This window comes from Anas platyrhynchos, chromosome 1, assembly GCF_047663525.1.
Source record: "Anas platyrhynchos isolate ZD024472 breed Pekin duck chromosome 1, IASCAAS_PekinDuck_T2T, whole genome shotgun sequence".
In the NCBI taxonomy this organism is placed as follows: Eukaryota; Metazoa; Chordata; class Aves; order Anseriformes; family Anatidae; genus Anas; species Anas platyrhynchos.
In genome coordinates, this window is record NC_092587.1 from 129284614 (window position 1) to 129300639 (window position 16026).

General features: G+C 37.8%; 1 long non-coding RNA gene across 3 annotated transcripts in view; it reads right to left on the reverse strand.

Annotated features, from left to right (window-relative positions):
* Positions 1 to 514: 514 nt before the first annotated feature.
* Positions 515 to 16026, reverse strand: part of LOC119717473 (uncharacterized) — a 37571-nt gene continuing 22059 nt past the window's right edge. For 2 of the 3 annotated variants that reach the window (XR_005267065.2, XR_005267067.2), the window contains exons 2-3: positions 4939 to 5132; positions 4708 to 4854 (exon numbers count right to left, since the gene is read on the reverse strand). This is a non-coding gene — a long non-coding RNA (uncharacterized lncRNA). Of the gene's footprint in view, positions 2268 to 4707; positions 4855 to 4938; positions 5133 to 16026 lie in introns of those variants that run through there. The other variant, XR_011806696.1, reaches the window with a different exon arrangement.

A 16026-nucleotide genomic window follows, 5' to 3' on the forward strand; every position in this document is an offset into this window, starting at 1 on the left:
GCAGTGTCCCACTCTTGAAGCTAAGCTGTAAGCTTGGCACCCCACAGAGTATAAGGAGATGGGCTTTATAAACCATAGGACTCAAAACTAGATACCATAAGTCTGGGTTGTAAGACTTTATGAAGCATCATGTAGTTTCCAGATTTAAAATAGAGATGTGAAACATCACCTTCCCAAAATAGTTTTGCTCATCTAGAAGTGAGAAGATTAGTAGGTAGACAATAAATAGATAGTATTTAAACATTCTAATAGAGGAAAAAGTTCCATTTTATCATTTTGAAAACACATGCATAGTTGTAGCTATTGTTTTGCATTAAGATACACGTTTCTGGAATATATATTACTTATGACAGTATTTATATAAGACTGGACTTTGTCAGTACAAACATACTGCTGTAAGAAAATTACAAATATATCTATGTGTATATATATATGTATATATATATAAATGGTAACTAGCAGTAGCACAGTATGCATACAATGCCTGTAGGTAAAGTGAGTGAATGAGCTCCAGGAAAATGAGATAAGACTTGTCAATATATTATTCCAATAACTTGTTGAACCAGATACTCCTTTCTGTGCCTGGCACAGAATAAAACATAATTGTTTTGACCAAGGCTTTTTTTTGTTTTAGTTTGGTTTTGTTGCATGAATTCCTTATATCATGCTGTTGTGTTGCCTGACAAGTACTTAGTGTGCGAATTCCAGCCTGCTGTGATTTTTGTCTTTGCTTTTGTCTTTGCTTATTTGTTCTCATACACTGAGTGGAGGAATGTAGGCTCACAGGAACTAATGAGGTAATTTGTAAACCTGTCAGAAAAAGACATCAGGATTAATCTAGGGTGGTCTGGTGGAAGGGGAGATGAGGATTACAGTGGCCTTATATCACCTCTGCAGCAAGATCCTTGTTTCTGTATCAAGACAGGCTTTTACATGCATAGGCAAATATAAGAGCCTGACATTTTTGCTCTGCAGGAATACATGATTGCCAGCCAATATGCATCCACAGGGAGGCCCAAAATAACATCTGAATTCCCCTATCCTGTTGGGGGAAAAAATCCTACATGAAGTTTCCACTTCTGTTCTGCATATCTCCTTCTTTGTGCCTCTTAGCCTATAGAGCTATGCAGTGTGTAAACTCTGCAGTATATGTGATAGTCCATCTCAAGCACTCCTATTCTTTGCAAGAATGTCTGCTTGGGACCCTCCTGGAGGAGTCTTCTCAAGGATGAAGTCGTGCCAAAATCCATAAGGGCTTGCTTATCGCCATCCAACTTTTATTCTATACAATTCTTAGCAACAACAGCATGTTTTTGAGAATGCACTAAATGACAAAGCAAGACTCTACTACTAATGTTCTGTGTATTTCATTTTCTTAAGAGGAACTGAGAAGAGCAGTCCCTCATCCAACTTCATGTCTGTTAGTTTTATTCTGCAGAGAAGCAAGAGGGATCCTCTACATCTGTTGTTATTCTTTGTTTTTCATAGGAAGCAAAAAGTCTTGTTGGCTTTATTGTAGCTTCATTTTGTCTACTCACATTCTCAGAAGAGACATCTGGGGACAAGGCTATAAAAATGAGTGGAAGCAGAAGGGCTATGAAAGGCAGTAGATGTGGTTTTATAACAACCCATGAGAACAGACCCACTAGGAAGAAAATCTTTAGAGGGGAAACTACTATATGAAACTCAGATGATTAGGATGCTTGGATAATTCCTGTCTTACTTGTATTAAGAGGTAATTAATGGGTTATTATGAATAAGAAAAAATTACTTTGTTATTCTATTACTTGGCATGCCTTATCAATATCTGTTTGCATGTTTCCACACTGAACATTTGATGAGTCATTGATGGTGTGCCCAACAAAGGGCCTTTGGGATAGCAATAGTTTTTTGTCTTGCAGAATTCATAGGGCCCATCTGGGAGTGAGTTTTGTTTCCCCTATGCTTGACACAGGTGCTCAGAATCCTTTGTGTCTCTTGGTACAACCACCATCTCTTCTAAGACAAGAGCAGGAGAGAAAGATCAATCTTTAGGAATTCTTACAGGCTGATTTACACTGTACACTTGAGTCGACTGGTTTATTGACAGCTCTTTGAAGGCAGTTTAAACTCCTTGTCATATGCCATGTTCTCATTTTCTCAGTTCCTTGAAGATTGCCATAAAAATAAGGACTAAGAATATAAAAAATAATCATTATGATTTAATAAGAATCTTCACAAATAGTTTATACTTTAAAGAGGAGAAAGCAGACAGTTGATCTCTTGCCCTGGAAAAAAAAAAAAAAAAAAAAAAAAAGTAAATGGATTATAGTCAAGAAAGATATATCTATGGTTGATCCTGTCTTGCTAGGCACTGATGGAGTAAATGATATCTTCAGGCATCTCCTGGCCTTTCAGCTGTATGATGTACATCTTTGTTTTTAGGTACTGAATGTATTGGAGCTCTTTTTAGCAGAATGAACTTTTCTTGAACGTCTGTGAGTTGATGAAAAGTATCTTATGAAATCTTTTCCCCTGAGAAGTTATTTAATTAATGCTGCATTGTTGCAAATCATTATTTTGTTTTTCTTTAGCCATCTTTTATTTTTCAAGGGACAGGTTATTTTTAAGTGAGGACTCATTCCCCAATCAATTAGTCAAGTCCTTAGAAAATATTCTGTATAACATTTAGTAAAACCAGCAACTTCATGTAGGAATTACAGGTACCTGTGTGGAGCTTTTGCATCCGAGATATCACTGATAAGGAACTTGTAGAGACCTTAGGAGTTTTATTTATCAGGCTGAAGAAGTCATGCAAGGGCAATGGGAATAAAAGTTTCTACCATAGCATCTTGTTAATTAGTTGCCAACTTGTTTTAAGGACAAGGCATAGTTCAGCTACTTTATCTATTCTGTTCATTATCTCTCTCCTGAGCTTATGAAACAATAGGATAATAATTTCATTTGTATGATGGTGATAGCTGTCCAGCAGGAGCAAGTCTGAGACTCTCAATTCATTTCCCAAAACCCATCCATTACTTAGTCATAATGACTTAAACACTGGGATTCAGCTGAGTCAGATACATTAATCATATTATGCTGTGCTGTCTGGAGTCTTTGTTAGGCAATGTTTACATTATTTGTACATAAAATTCTGTTCATGTGTTTCTGATTCCTCCTTCCCACATATGATACTTCTATAAACACCTTAAACATGGGCAAATATTGCAGAACAATATCTGTATATCTGTAAATGGTGATTCAATAAATTGTTCACTTTGTTTTCATATACATTTGAAAGTGCATTCCATGGCAGGTAGTGAGAAAAAAAAATAATAATAATAATTTGAAGATAGGGTTATGTACATTCTCTGAACACATGTTTGCAAAGAGAGAATTATATAAGCTACATTTGGCTGATGTAGTTGCCAAGCTTCTCTCTATCATAGCTGAAAAGTCCTGGCAGCCAGGTGAAGTCCCTGGTGACTGGAAAAAGGGAAACATCACATCCATTTTAAAAAAAAGGTAGGAAGAAGGACATGGAGAATTACAGACCAGTGAGCTTCACCTCTCTGCCTAGCAAGATCATGTAATAGATCCTCCTGTAGGCAATGTCAAGGTACATGCAAGACAAGAGGTGATCTGAGACAGCCAGCACAGCTTCACAAAGGGTAAATCATGCCTGACCAATCTGGTGGTCTTCTGAGATGAAGTGACTGCATCAGTTGACAAGTTGGATTTCTGTAAGACCTTTGACACAGTCCCACATGATATCCTGATCTCCAAATTAGAGAAATATGGATTTGATGGGAGAACCATTTAGTGGATAAGGATTTGGCTTGAAGGTCACACACAGAGAGTGGTGGTCAATGGTTCTGTGTCCAAGAGGAGGCTGGTGACAAGAGGTGTTCCTCCAGGGTCTGTCTTGGGACCAGTGCTGTTTAATATTTTTATTAGCAACACAGACAACTGGATCTAGTGCACCCTTAGCAAGTTTGCAGATGACACCAAGCTGAGTGATGCAGTTGATACAACAGAAGGAAGGGATGTCATCCAAAGGGACCTGGAAAAGTTGGAGAAGTGGGCCCATGTGAGCCCTACTTAGAGTACTGTGTCCAGGTCTGGGGCACCCAGTACAAGAAAAATGTGTGAAAACAGGTCCAGAGGAGGGCTACAAAGCTGATCAGAAGGCTGAAGCACCTCACTGATGAAGAAAGGCTGAGACAGCTGGGGATGTTCAGCCTGAAGGAAAGAAGGTTCTGGGATGACCTCATTGCGGCTTGTCAGTACTTAAAGGGGGCTTATAAAAAGGATAGAGAGCAACTTTTTGCTCAATCAGATAATAACAGGACAAGGGGAAATTGTTTTAAACTAAAATAGGGGAAATTTAGATTAAAAGTTTGGAGAAAACTCTTCAGAGGGTGGTGAGGCCCTGGCACAGGTTGCCCAGAGAAGCTGTGGATGCCCCATCCCTGGAGGTGTTCAAGACCAGGCTGGATTGGGTGTTGGGCAACTTCATCTAGTGGGTGGCATCCCTACCTATTGCGGGGGGGGGGGGGGGGTTGGAACTAGAGGATACTTAAGGTCCTTTCCAACCCCAGCCATTCTATTTTTCTATATTATGATTCTATGATATAAGCATGTATTCACATTTATCTTGAAAGCCCTTTGTGGATTTAAAGAGTCCTTAAACCAATTAATAGATGCAAATGCAGGTAATTTGGATTATTACACTATACACAGTACACATTAATAGTAAGGCTGATAGTCACAGCAATTAATTCCAAAGCAACTGAAAGTCGTAGCAAACACTGTGGCAAAGCTCACTTTCAGATCACTCATAAATAGAAGAGAGCAAATGGATAAATCATTGACCTGTGGGGAGAAAAAAAAAAGTTTGCCAGGTTCTCTTATTGCACTTTTTCTTTCAGATCCTTCCTTCACTTGTATCTCACTTACCTTAGGCACAGAAAGACCCACCATTATCTCCAGTGAATGAATCTGGAAGGAGATGCTGTTGGCTATAGCCTAAATGGAGCTCATCCATGAGAGGTGAGAAAGGATAAAGCTGAGAAGAAGCTTAAAACTTGTGGTTGTATTAATGTTCGTGAGAACAGAGTATCGATGCAGGGTTGTGTGAAGGTCAGCAATATCTACAATAGAAAAAGACAAAAACTTGAAAGAAATTACACCAGCACTGAGAAATCTATCATACAGAGTGATCAAAAGGAATAAAAACTTACTGATTCAAGAGGAAATTGAGCATGAAACACATTTGTGACTCATTCCAATATAATCAATACAATGTATTAATGTTTTTGTTGAATCTTTAATTTGAACAAATACAGAAATTGACAATGATGGAGTAATAGAGGCAAACAAGTTATCAAAAAATATATGTGCAAAGCAGTATATGTAAAACAACTGGAAAGATGTAAAAGTAATAAATACTACAGTAAAAATCTGCTTATCTTTTTAAGAAAAGACAATAATCACCTTAAATCTTATAAACTGAAAAAAAATATATATACTTTATTTAAGATGCATCTGCTTCAAAGATGTATTCATGTGAATAATCCCATTTTAATACATAGGAACACTTATGTAATTAAAACCCCTTGCTAACAAATATTTTAGGAGTATTTACTCTAGGCCCTCTAATCCCTCATCTTTTTTCTTTCATCCAGTCATTTAGCTCCATCAGTTTTAGCAGCAGTACTAACATCAGCTGATGTGCTGTATTATCATTTGCCCACACTTTTAATGTTCTGTCTGAGAGTAGCAGAGGAGCTGCTGAGCTGAGTGAGGTGGTCCCCACCGAGAATGTCCAGAGCCACCACGAAGGGCCTCCTGGGGTGCAGAAATCACCACCTGCCTGCCAGTGTCTTGGTGAGTGCCTTTGATATCCTTCTGTATATCAGGATGTTCTCAGTCTTGTGTTTGAAAGAGTGGTGCCCTGGCATCTATACAGAGACATTGCTCAGGCCAGTTGCACATGGTTTGAGTGTGAAAGGTGCTCAGGGAATTCCATATCTGTCCTTGAGAGCCTCTGTGGGTGCTTCAGAGCTTGCACCACATGCAGCTAACCTCTGACAGGGTGTGCAATTTTGGGTCTTCTCTCTAGCACAAACATTAAGACCTCATCCAATGTCCTCACATTGCCAGTGAATTTTTTTGCTATTGTACACCCTACATAGCACCACTTTCCCACCTGTTCTAGGCCTCCCTTATGAAGAACTGCTGTGAAAATATAGCAGGATGACTCTCCTTCTCACAGGAGCTTCAATGTCAGCATACCTTGGTGTTCTGCTGCTGCTTTCCTGAGATTGACATTAAAAGATATAAGTGACCACTGAAGCAGTACATCCTGCCAGAAACATACTGACAGGAAAAAAAAAATATAATAATCTCTCAACTTTTTTTTAGAGTTTTCTATGCCGTATTTTCTCAGGTGTTTGTCTCTCTTTTTCTCTCTTTTGCCTCCTGACAGCCACTGCTAGTGTTACTATACCCATTCTGTGTTCCTGTCAGTATTTTCTCCTTCTGTCCATTTTCTTTCAATCGTCATAAGGACATCTGCCCCACCTTTGAGATGTCTAACTCTAGGGTTCCCGTCCCAGGCACTGAAATTATTTCTGTCCTTGTACTCCTCCTCCCTCCCCTGCATGATGTTGTTACCTCTTCCCCCCATGAGACCACCTGACTGCATGAAAGGGCTGCCTTTGATCTTTAAGCGTTGAGTAGATATGTGTAATATAAATTGCAGTGACATTTCAATGAGTGTCCAACTACAGTTCTAAGGAATCAAAACAGGAAGCAGAAGCTTAATTTTATAATATAACAAGATCACATCAGAGCATGTTGGGGGGGGGGGGGGAGGAAGAGAAGGAGAAGAAGGAGGAGGAGGGGGGTACGTGATGAATAAATATTCCCCGGAGCTCTGACCAGCATAAGGTCAATGAAAGTCAGAAAAGCAAATATGCAAGATTCTACATTTCCAGAGTTTTATCACCGATATTTGAGTCATGGATTTGCTATAGGGGAAGCTCCTTTTCAGGAACAACTAGGCCAGGTTAACCAAAGACTAGCTGTCTCATCAGTCCCATCACTCTTTGCCCACAAAACTACATACCCAAACTGGCTATCAGCCCTCAGCAAATATTGCCTAACTTTTTCTCCATTGATATAGATGACCAATGTGATTCCCACTGAGCAGGCCACCAGGTGGCCTTTCTGAGTCCCCCTTACACCAAGGTACCTTGGAGCAGGTAGTGTGACACAAAAAAAACATTGCTGCCAGCATCCAACATGAAGTCCACTATTTACTTGTTTTAACACCTGCAACTTGTTTCCAGTTACATAGGGCATCATCATATCCACTCTAGTAGGCACATTACACAACTTTTCACTATTTCCTCGCATTGTTTCTTTTAGTACTTTTGCCCCACTTTTTCGTTTTTGACTCTTGCCCCACTTGTCATTGAGAAAAAGTAGATGAACAGACCTCACTTACAGTGTCTGGTAGAGATTTATGGTGCTTCCTCTCACTTCTGCCATTAGTCTGTGTGGGTAAAATCAATGGTACTTTCTCACTTGGCAGAAGCATCTTACACGTGATGTACGGAAATTATTGGCTCAGTATATGAGATCTGAATGCTAAACTCTTCATTTCTTTCCCACTTGCTCCTCTACATCACATCTAACTTTTCCTGACTGTCTAACTTTGTGCAGTTACAGTCAGAGCAATTGTTCTTAGTCTGTATTTACTTTTGAAGGTCAATACTAACTATTCTACCCCACTACTTCCATTTCAGATCTGCAAGGACCTTGTCTGTCTTCTCCATATTTTTTTTCATCAGTCCAGAAAAAAGTATCACTTCACACTACAAATCTTGCCAGGGAGCTGTTCTGCAATTCATACAAAAACAAAACAAAACAAAACAAAACAAAAAAAAACAGTCCAGTCTGCAGGGTACAATTAATTTCCCATTTTCTCACTCAGCCATTTTTAAAGAAAGAAAAGGAAAAAAATAAATAAATATATATATATATATATATATATATATAAAAAATCAGTTAGGATTCAGTAATATTAGATTATTAGATTAGATACAAATTTATGGGAAACATATAATGAACATCCTTGGGCACTGTGACATTACAGCATTGTAGCAACAGACTTCTGATTTTAGGAAAGTTATGATTAAGTTTTATTTCAGTATGAGCTACACTATATTAGAATCATAGAATTGTATAATTATTACAGACTTGAGGAAAATGTATGGTGAAATGTATGGTGTATGGTCCTACTCAGTGCACTTAGTGCCTTTTACATACTTATTTAGATAGAGTATGCCAGGGATCAATACTAGGGCTAATATTGTCTATCTTTATTAATGACCTGGATGCTTGGACAGAGTGCACTTTCAGCACATTTTCAGATGACACTAAACTGGGATGAGTGGCTGATACACCAGCTGGGGGTGCTGCCATTCAAAGGAACCTGGACCGGCTGGGGAACTGGGCTGAAAGGAATCTTGTGAAATTCAGCAAGGAGAAATATAAAGTCCTGCATCTGACAAGAAATAACCCCAGGCACCTGTACATGCTGGTGACAACAAGTTGGGAAGCAGCACTGCAGAAAAAAAAAAAAAAATCTATGGGTTCTAGAAGACAAAAAGTTCACAACAAGTCAGCAATGTGTATTCACAGCACAGAAGGTCAATAACCTTCTAGGTTGCCCTTCCAACCTCAATGATTCTATAATTCCAACTGAAAATATCTAAAATTCCTCTTTTCATACCTTGCCAAGAAAAAAAAATAATGGATGTTCCAACATCAAATCATTACTAATCACACAATTTCTCCCCCTAATAGAAACTAACTTCAAGAGAGCTTTATTTTTCAAGGTTGTCATGTAGTAAGCAATTAAGCAATTAATTGGTATGTGTGTGTGTTTTGCTTGCTTGTGTTATGAGTGGCTACATTCCTTCAATTTGGAGCTTAATTTTAGAATTTAGTCCATTCTTCAGAACCACATTACATCAGTGGTTCAAGACTCACTCTAAAGGTAATGCTGCTTTTCCCAAACGCCATCTAATCTGCTCCTGGAAGTTCAAAAGCCACACCTGCACACTAATTGAAATGATGAAAAAATTATTCCTTATTTTTTTCACTTGCATCACCCCCAGACACTCCCAGATCATGCCCTCCAGGTGGGCTGAGAGGATATGGTCCATCCCCTCCAGTTCCTGACAAACAGCTGTTTGCTGTTGAGTCCCACCAGCAAACAGCAAGTGTTTACAATGCTAGGAAGAGAGATGAGGTGAAGCTAGGTTGCCATGATGAGGTATTCTGCATAACTCTTACTGAGTTCATGCTCAAATAAACTCCCGTTGTCTAGCGTAAACTCCTTTACCTGTTACCTCTGGTTTAGGACAGCTCATGCTCCTGGTAATGGCCTTTGGCAGGATCAGTTGTTTCCACTGTGCCCTATGCTCCATTCTCCAGGAGTTGTCCTCTGTGCTACTTTTGAAGTCACCTTGGGCTCTGCTGGCAACATTAGGGCACATTGCTGAGTCCACATGTTCTCCTATCACTACTATGTCATTGATAAAAGCTTGCTTGGTTCTTAACAGAAATGGAAAGGAAAAAAAATAATAAAAAAATGTTGGTTGTTTTGAAGAAATTGAGTACAGAAATGTTCTGCAGAAAATAAGGTTGTTTCTGTTACCTGGGGTAAATGCAGGAACATAAAGAAAGTAGGGATGTGCTTTTTAACTATTTCATATTTTTATTTAGCCTTAATGATTTCCAGATTAACTACATTTTTAGGTGTGGAATCTGAAGTCATTGTTTCTGTCAGTATATGAGGATTGTTATGAAAATAACCTCAGTTGTGTTACCTATAATAACCTTATGTTGCGTGTTCAAACTTAGCCTTCAGTACTGGTCTACAGACACATACAAAATCTACTGAAATCATTAGGGACAGATTCATGCTAAGAGATATGAAGGTATTTCTCACCCAGAAGATCTAAGCAAACAAAATACCTTGCATCTAGTCTCCACCTTTCATCCCTTACTCTGATGCTCTGAGAAGGAAAGCAAAGCGGAGAGGATGGAAGGGAGCCGCAGGGCACTTTGGCAGTCCACCAGAATGGATGCCTATGCCTGAGGGATGCTACACGCCCATAAAGCCACCTGTCTTGCACTCTGGATGTAATCTATGAATCTTTCCTTGCCTTCTGTGACTTGACTTTGAATAGAGCACTCACTCTTTTAACTACTGATACACTTAAAAACCTTTCAGGTAATTACATTTAGTACAGCTGGGGGGCAAAGGTTTACTCTAGCTTGAACTCACGGAAAACAGGATTAGTTGTAAAGACCTCCTTAGAAAGGTAGTTGCAGCAACACCAGCACTGATCCAAGGAGTGAAACCAAAACCCAGTGATCTATATTTGCTGCCATTTTCCAAACAGAAAGATTCGCTGTGACAGGACAATCAGCTGAGACTACAGAAGAGCCTTTAAGAAATTAGTTTAGGAATTATTGTGATATGACCAAGCTATTAAACAGCCAGAGGCACTAGTATTTGGATTCAAAATGCATGAAACTGCTACTTGATGTGAAAAATAATCACTTAATATGCCAGCCTACTCACTTTTTATCTGGCTTTACCACTTTCACCACAAAGCTTACAGAAAAGCTTACAGAAAAGTCATTAGAAATTGAAAGATCTTTAGTTCTTATGTGACCTCCTTCTCCATGAAATCAAGTGCTTAATTGCCACCTCTAAGATATACTGGGGCAGGGAGGAAACTGCTTGGATATTATTAATAGAAAATTAAAAATATGGGTTTTAATTCACATTTATGATTTAATAACTTTCAGAAGAGACATATGAATAATTTCTTCATGCACTGTTACTAAATATACCCCCTGTCTCAACTAGGCTTTTATTGCTAACCTTTTCTTTAAATCCAGTTTTAAATTAAATGACTGAAAATTAATGTGTTTAAAGATGAAGAAGATACACAGACAAAACTTCTGAATTCACCATTGAGTCCCAAGAAATGGAGTGTGTTGCCAGGACCATGGAAATGCAGTTCACTATGGGTTATGAGTAAGCCTTTCTGTGAATATTGACAGAAGGACTATACCTCTCAGACAAAACTGTTATATAAAATTCCAATATCTTCATTTTTCAAGGTAAGGAAGATTAAGAAGTGACATTTCAAGACCAAGTCCAAAAATCTGCTGATTAAACTAATCTAAACTGTCCCTTCTGTGCTATCATCAAGGAGGAGGGAGAGCTATGTTAAAAGGAGAACATAATTCTGTTGATTGATTCGTTGAGTTCTTACATATTTCTCAAGGTTCTGACATTACAGTTTGCAGTGAAATGTTGAAGTTTAGTTTTAGTTTGTCCCAATGTGACAACAAGAGAAAATAGACATTCCATTTTAGTGGTAACAGGTGGATCACTTATATTCTCAAAGAAAAAAAAATAAAAAGGTATAAATATATATCCCAATCACAGATATGTTCAAGGAAACCTTAAAAACATCTTTTTAACCTCTGTTAGGCTGATTAAAATAGAAAACTTAATATCTCTTCTTTTCTTAAAGGTAGAACGTAGCCAACCTCTGGTATAAGAGAACCTTCTGGTAGATGAATCAATACACCTAGTTGCCTCACCTGTAGTACAGGACTGTAATTAGTATGGTTAGCATTCTAGTAACATTAGCCTAGGGACTAATTGTGTAAACAGTAAAATTTGGAGAATTGGATGTTAAAGTGCACTCTGGCTTCACATTCATTATATATACAGTTTAAAATTTTCCAAATTATTTTCTATTAAATGCATTTGTCTCTTCTATTCTTTTAAGAGAAAAATCTAGATTTATTTTCAAGTAGGTCCTACTGCAATGTACAGCTGTCACCTGCACTGAATTTTAGTAGCATCCTTGGTCAGAATCTAATGATATTTGGGAACTTAGAAAAATTAATTACTATAAAACTAAGCAGATATGAGAATACTGCCAGCTCAAGATATTTGAAACAGTCCTCTGCAGGAAGATTTTTAGTGTTCAATTCCCTAGCAGAAAACTCTTTCATTTGATTTCATTCAATTCATTGCTTTTATGTTCTACAAATAATATTTTTTGCCCTGATTTCAGCTACAACCAAAAGCCAAGGTAATATCAAGAGATGTTTGAAATATTACCCCTAAAGACAATGTTTATTATTTGTTATTCTTACTGCAAAATCTACTGTTGGAGTAATTGCCTGGGGAGTAGGGACGTGGTTGTGCTTCCCCAGCAGCCTTAGAGTGTTTACATACAAGTCACCTACCTTTCTGTAGAGCACGCTAAACAAAGGTCTTTGAGAAAGGCAGGAAAGGGATGTACAAGTACATACAAGCACTCCATTCACCCCTTAGTACTACAGTTTTCTTTCTTTCTTTTTTTTTTTTTTTCTTTTGTATGTGAACAAATGAAGTACACATTCAAAGATCAAGAAAAAGAATATGTGCATATAAAAAACTGACACCATTTTTTAGAGCTTTCCTGGAGACTGTACAGGTTGTATGCCTGTGTAGTTACTTTTACTATAAATAATCAATGAAAAAAAAAAAATGATGAAAAAAATTTTTGACTAAGAATTGGAGTCACATTTATCTCCTTTCCAGGGAAAGTCCCTGACCACGAAGCTTTACAGCTTTGTTCCTGTTGACATTTTCTCACTGGTGAGCATGAGACAACTCTATGCTGAGTGGCACCTCAATGAAATCTGCCTGGGGTAGATGGCCCTTTCTCAGATCTGGTGCTATTCGGAGCTGAATTTTACTTTCTCTCTACAGATTCAGAAGAAGAGTTCTGATTCGTGAAGAAAAGTGACACCGGCTGACACTGCTTCTATACCTGTGTGGGTATTTACCCCAAAGGTCTCCCTTTAAGCAGTCTCCAAATGCAGTCTTTGTTTCAGTTGTGAGATGCTATGAGATCAGTGTCTGAAGCAGCATGTCTGACAGGGAATCTCTGGCTTGAGGAAAAAGGTTCAATATTATGTGGACTTTTGTATTATTCACATCTGCCACTTTTATCTCAGTCTGTGAGTTATTGTCTTGTTTTTTCCCAACTGCAAAATTCAAGACTTTTGCTTTAGTACACATTCCACTGGAGCCACAGATAAGGTGCAAGATGGGCATGCTGATTATCAGTTCCCCCAGACAACAGAGGAGCTGTAAGCAGCACAGCTGTTTCTTCCAAGTAACATTTTTTTAGCTCCCTTATATTTCAGAAAATAAGAACAACTTTGCTTGTCAATGAAGAGTTTTCTGAAAGGGTATACTGTGTTTGAAAATAGCAAAGCCATACTGCTGTGTTATGCCACACAAGAGATGAACCAAAGATACATATATACACCACAACTCACAGTGAGGTGCAAGTTCATATTATATACAGATATAGAACTATATACAGATATAGAGGGTTTTTTAGACTGTTTTGTTAAAAAGCCTTCCAGCATGAAGCAAAGCAAAAATAAGAGATACATAAAATGAAAGCATAATATGCAGTTCAGTTTAAAAACAAACAAACAAAAAACAGCCAGGCATACATACGATCTGCCTACAAAGAGCATCTCTGAAAGAGCTGTTAGTTTAGGGTTAAGGAGGCCAGCTTGCAATAGCTATAGTATTCCTTGATGATGATTAAAGAGAGAAGGAATTTATAGTGATGAATCTTTAATATTTAGAGGCATATTTCAAAATAGGAAGATTCATTTGTATCTCCTTCAGTCTGTTAACAACGGTCAGCTGCTCACTTCTTAAGTGTATATAGATGAGGTGGTCTTAAAGACAATTGCTATATTTTAGTTCAGACAATGGATATGAATTAACATATGGAGAATATTCAGTTCTGCAGTGGCATTTTTTTTGTGCTTTTTTTGGCCAAGAAGGGCCTTGGCTGAATGGTGCCCTTAGAGGAACTAGGATTTCCCAGGTGAGCCAGTTCTGTCTTCTTCCTTTCCCTACATATAAAGTCTCCTCTTAATCCATCCATTTGATTAAACAGAAGGGGAATGCAAGCTCATCAAGTATGCCTGTAATGTATTAGTGTACAGCTCTCCTGACTTCTGAGAAATTGCATCTCTTTCCACTAGAGGTAGATTTGTTATGCAGGTTTGCGCAGAGTACATCAGCTTCTACATTTTCCTTCATAATTTCATTCCATTTAATCAGAGTTGTAGGCTGAATAGTATAGAAGAAGCATCAAGCAATTCTCAAAGGGGTCGAGCACAAGGTAGCAGGTGTGCAGAAGCTGTTTTCATTTTCTCTTGTCCTCCAAATTCTGCAGTTGCCATCCTCTCTCCCAGACTAAATATGCCATGACCACGGCTTCAAACATTTCAAGCAGACTATAAAAACAGGCCAGAAAGGACACCCAAACTTTCGGAACTAATCATGGCAGTTCTACAACTCCTGCCTGAGTTTGTGATTTCCAACGCTTTTCTCTGGAAAATGTCTGTACATAAGAACTACACACACACCAATTCCAGGAATTCGCAGCCTTTACCTTTTGAAAGTTACATTTTTTGTTGGATGAGGGGTACACAAGGGGAGAATTAGAACATACTGCCCATTTTCTGCTGAGCCATACCTGTAATGTACTCAGTGGGATAGTGTTAATCTAGGTAGCCACTCAGGATTAAAAAGTTGCAGCATGTCACCTTTAATTGCTATGTCATAAAATAGTTTTTAAAGCATTGAACATTAAGGGATTTAAATCTCTTTAATGTCCCTGAATGGCAATCTTTTAAGGTTCATGCTGAGGTCAGCCCTTTATAATAAATAGAATGTGGGCAAAAAAGCAATAACATAAATTAACAAGTATTCTAGAAAATGTTGGAAACATTTTAAATAAGATCTGTTAGTTTGGGGTTTCTACATCAACCACAGCAGTAAGGGAGGGAAGGAGTGGAGGAAAATGTCTGCTCCTTCACTACACTGAGATAAAGTTATTTATTACTCTCTAAGCAAAATGTTTTGTTTAATATTAATACAGGTAGATACAGATGTGTGAAATCAGACCTACACAAGGAAGGACCCAATGCAGTGATCAGATTTGCATAGACTGAGGTAAAGCAATATGAAAACACTGGTATTACTGTACCCAATGGAAAGTTGCTCTTGAAGATATGAAAGTATTTTCAGCAGAGGCATAGACAATGTTTGAAAGACAGATAGGTATTCTATGCAGCTTGAGCTAGCTGAGGGAATGATGTGGTAGCTGTCTTTTCCCAAATATCTTTTTTTTTTTAAAAAAAAAAAAAAAAAAAGTAATTTCCAGAAGTTTGTGAGTATCTAAGAAATGTGGAAGAAATGTGAATCGAGAAAACCACACTGTGGCATTGGAATGTCATTTTAGCTAACTCCAGAATTTTCCTAACAAATTCTTTCTAAGAACTAAAGAAAATCTGAAATATTTACATAATTAAGTTTGCTCAATATGCAGATATTTGAAAATGATAACAAATTCTTGTGACGGCACTTTATATCATTAATGAATGGTTTCCAATAATGAAAAACTGTCCCAGAAATTGCCATTCACAAGCTTATCAATACAGCTGAAATGAGGTGCAGCTTGCACTTCAATGCACCTGGTCATACATGAGGAAGATCCTTTTCATAGAACATTTTGACTGTGTCACAAAATCTATCAGATAATCTCTGCTCTACCTTGTCCAGAGATATTTTTAGTATCCAAGTGAAAGATTTGTTATAAAAGCTTATGTTTATTTTATTAGAATCCTAACATGGATTAAAATAAAAACAAAACACTATTATAAGTTCTTTATTTAAGTTTTATTAAATAGCTTTTCCTAGTTTTCAGTGTCTGATCTACGTTGATCTTCATTAGTTCGCAAATATTATTCTTCTGTCTCGTACCTGAGTGTATGTATTTGTACGTACCCTTGTAAATTTGTATGATTCATGAGGTCTAAGGATTTTCTATAATAAATGTTAATGCTTGGAAT